We start from the raw sequence: 4,787 nt of genomic DNA on the forward strand, positions 1-4,787 counted from the left end.
ACAAAGACAAACAAAAACTCACAAATCTCTCAGCAGTCAGGAAAAGTCTCATGTTTCATTGGCTAACTCATCAAATTTACTTCTTCAGCCAATTTTCTGGGTTAATATGTCTTGCTTAATGCTCAGAATAAATTAACCAGGGTCTGTAACACTGATGATCGTAATATTCACTGTTTAGCAGTAACCATCTGATCAATACTTCATTGCTCATTTACTGTTTAGATATGTTTTATCAGTGTACAAGAAGCAAACTTTATTCAGAAAATCAGAACACTGGTTTATCAATATTTTATCAATTGAAACTCTTTTAATAGACAACAAAGTCACAAGAATAGACATTCACTTTTACATGAATTGCAATGCATTATTTATTTATTTTTATTGCTGCATTTATGCATTCACCAATTCAAACCAATTATAGTACAATGTGTAGCATATAAGAAAGCTCATGCTATCTTTTTCAGGCTCTCAATAATGAAAGGCTAATCTATTTAACTTGAAAGAAGAAGCCTCTAGAATGTTGATTTACCCCACATATTTAGTACCTGTCTTCTGCATAATGCATATGTTAATTTAGCTTTTGTTCATGGGTCAATAAAAACAAACATTCAATCACTAGTTGGAAAAAAAAAAATCTTTCCTTTTTCCAGTGTTGATGAATTAAACCTACCTTCTAAGCATCTCATGTAGGAATATCCCCGCTGTATGTCATCTGAACAACACAGGGTTATATATGGAGCCACAGAGAATTAAATCCTGCCACCTGTTTCTCTGATTTTAGACTTACGAGGCTTATGTCTGGGAGCTCTGGTAGCATAGTGGCTAAGGCACTTGACTGCTCACCAGATGGCTGGCGGTTCAAACCCATCAACCACTCCCCGGAAGGAAGGTTGGGCAATCCTACTTCCGTAGTGATACTACCTCGGAAACCCAAGGAGGGGTCGCTATGAGTCAGGGCTGACTCGACGGCACGCAGCAACAAAAACAACAACAACAACAAGAGGCTTATGTCCAATTTAAGCAGAAAACTCTTTAAAATATCACACAGAACTCAACTACTACAGGTTTCTGAGTGACTCTAACTTCTCTCAGAAATTTGGAAAACCAAAGTGTAACAGCTTTTTAAACAGTTCTGTGCACTAGTACCAGCTAAAAAGAACTGTTATAATTCAGGCTTACGCTACACAATCACTCCATTTTATTTATTTGTTTGTTTATTTATTTCTGAGATAGGAAGAAGTAACTCTTTCTCTCAAGAATAAAGAGCATATAGCTTGGAGCTCTGGTGGCATAGTGCCTAAGACATTTGACTGCTAACCAGAAGGCTGGTGGTTTAAACCTACCAGTCACTCCTCAGAAGGAAGATTGGGAAATCTATTTCTGTAGTAATACCACCTCAGAAACCCAAGGAAGGGTCACTATGAGTCAGATTCAACTCGACAGCAGTGAGTCTGATTTTTTTTTTTTTTTGAGCTTTCCATAGAATATATATAAATACTATATCCAACCAAAGGATCAAGTTGCTAGGCATACTTAACATATAAAAGAATATCTCTTGTTAAAATGAAGTTTAATTCAGTATTTGTATTTGCTAATAACTGCGAAGTTCTCATGACTTCCTTGAAATAGGCCATTAAATATTTAATAATTTCCTTGCTGTTCATTTGTATTCCTTGTTGCTAGGGAGAAAAAAAAAAAAGAAAAAAAGAAAAAGAGTATTTGAAGAAATAATTGCATAGTAGTAATTATTTATACTCAGTATGAGTAAAGTGTTCCATGTTAAGCAGAATTTCACATACTTAGGGTTTCCGAAAACCATTTTCCAGATTATCGTTAATATATTTTTCCTCTGTATTTATGTGTATCTATAGATTTTAATAGGAGCCCTGTTGGTACAGTGGTTAAAGCACTCAGTTGCCAACTGAAAGGTCAGTTGTTAAAACTCACCATCTGCTCTCACAGAAAAACAGATGTGGCAGTTGGCTTCTCTAAAGATCAACAGCCTTGGAAACCCTATGGGGCAGTTCTACTCTGTCCCATAGGGTTGCTATGAGTCTGAATCAACTTCAAGGCAGTGGATTTTGATATAGACTTTAATGTTTCTTCCATCAGCCATTTAGTATATAGCATAATTGAGAAAATATGTTAATTCTTAATATTCCCTTTTCATTACATAAATAACAAACTTTATCAAAGGAGACACTTTTTTTGAGACTGAAAAAATTCAGTTTTAAAAGTAGAACTATAGTGCTCAATATGTTTGATATGCTCTAAAGGCTAAATTTCCATTATATTAAGTTATATGTCTATCTTACACTGGGGTTTCTAGAGGAGCAAAAAAAGTGAAGCAGATAGATAAATAGTTAGAGAGATAGAGATCTATAGAGAGGAATTTATTTTGAAGAAATGTCTCATGCAGTTCTGGAGTCTGGAGAGTTCCAATTCTGTGGGTCAGGCATCCGGCTAGAGGCTTCTTCTGACTCACATGATTGCAGGGGCTGATATACCCCAAAGCAGCAGACAAGATGTCAAGCTGCTGGCCCATGGGCTGTGGCAGCATGCAGATCACAAAATCTGCAAGTCAGGCAGCAGACTGCTGGCTGAAGTCCCAAATACTGGAGGTCAGATGTTGACAAATAGGATGTAAGATTGAGACAGAGAGAGAAAGAACACTTTGCCAAAACATCCACATGCATTGGAAGCAGGCTACATGCTCAATGAAACTACCCTTACATTAGATAACAAAATGGAAGATAATTACATAATGTTGAGAATCTTGCTTATTTTAAAAATCTTAAGCAAAAATTTACTTGGAGGAAAAAAAAAAAAATATATATATATATATTTATGATAGAGAAGCCAGTTCTACTAATGATATATGAAAACAAAACAAAAAACAAACTCACTGCTGTAGTCAGTCCCAACACATAGCGACTGCTCCGTAGACAGTATCTCTACGGAAGTATATTGTACAGTTTTCCTTCTGAGAAGTGGCTAATGGTTTGAACCACCAGCTTTCTGATTAGCAATCAAATGCCTCAGGCACTATGCTACCAGAGCTCCTTAAAAGCAGCTAAGGGACAGTAATTGAGAAAAGGTTACAGAGGAATCATTATATTATCTTAATATGTGATGTCAGCCAAGTAGAGCTAAGTGTACAGTTGAATATAAGAATTGGAAACTCAGGGAAAAAGTCAGAAGTGAATATAATATAAAGCTTTGGGATTCAGTATCATAGATCTGAGATAGAATAAGATCAACAAGCAAAAGAAAAACAAGCAGATATGTCTTCCTTTAGATAATAAAGGATGAGTTTCAAAGAACTAGAGGAGTTATTGCATTGAATTAGAGCAAGAGTTTTTCTTTCATTGAAATAGGAGGGAAGGAAAATTATGAGTTATGGATATTTGGTAAGAATATTGAAAAATTTGAAGGTAGAAAGAATGGGTAGTTACTGGTTACAACAACTTTTTTGACAAATGTAATACAAATGCATTAGCTGATATTCAGGAAGGGAGTAAAAAGCAGGAAGTTGAACAGAATTAGATTTAAGACATGAATTTTCTGAAATAATGATCTTAGAGATAGAGAATACACTTGTTAAGTGTGATAGTATTTTCTGACAGTGCTGGGTACTTCTTTAAGAAATATAGTCACAAATTTGAAGTCTATCCAGCTAGCTTCTTTTATGATTTTTCTCACCAGCAATAATCACCTGCTCAGGCACAGGCATGAAGCAAGTGGGCATTTTGCTGGTAAGCTAGGTGCAATATGAGGATAGTGGGGCTAAGAGTTAAATAAGCTCACAAAGAAGGTGATCAATAACAATTAAGCTGAGAAAGGAGTGAAGTGAGTACATTATGGGTGATACATAAGAAAATGCTATAATGTCAACATTTTGGAAGTCAAATTACAGCTGAAACAAACAAACAAACAAAAAATGTGACTAGAGATTCTGATACATCAAATGAAATAGATTTAATAAGATAAGAGAATCCCTGTGACAAAGAAATGATACTAAGTGAGAGTGAACAATAATAACAAAAGGTAGTTGCAGCTGAGAAAGCTAAATTGCTAATAGAGCACACTGCTGAATGGAACATATGTGTTGCTAATAAATGTGATAACAATAGTGAGAAGATCAGTGGTGGAAATCAAGACACAAAGGGTAAAATTATCAATGAATGGGGAATGCCTGAGTTTTAAGTGTATGTCCTCAATAAGAGGAATACTGGATATTAAAGTCTTATGGTTTGAAGAAGAGCTGGAGTTTTGAAAATCAAATGGACAATGGTTTGAAAGCACTAGTATTGTTCAAAGACTCATTTTGACCTTTTATACCTCTGAGCCCTGAAGACTGGTGTAGGAGATAAACTGGCTTCCAGTGGCAAGTTTCTCCAAGAGAAACAGTGTTATCTGGCTTGATAGTCTTGGTCAAGCTATACATGGGTTGTACAAGTCCCAGTTGTTAGGGGACATTACAAATAAAGTATATTTAATTTAATTTTTTTATTAATAATCTGTTTCCTGATATAATGAAAGATGATAATATATCCGTTCAAGAAGTCCTACGAACCCCAAACAGAGAAGACCTCGAAAGAAAATCACCAAGAAGGGGTCACTATGAGTCGAATCAACTAGATGGCAGTGAGTGAGTACCTAAAGTAATCTATCCATTCAATGCAATTCCAATCCAGAGCCCATCAACATTCTTTACGGATATGGAAAAAACAATCACTAATTTTTTTATGGAAAGAAAAGAGACCTCATATAAGCAAAGCACTATT

This window comes from Orycteropus afer, unplaced genomic scaffold (assembly GCF_000298275.1).
Source record: "Orycteropus afer afer isolate SDZICR_OR568_19922 unplaced genomic scaffold, OryAfe1.0 scaffold00395, whole genome shotgun sequence".
Classification (NCBI taxonomy): Eukaryota; Metazoa; Chordata; class Mammalia; order Tubulidentata; family Orycteropodidae; genus Orycteropus; species Orycteropus afer.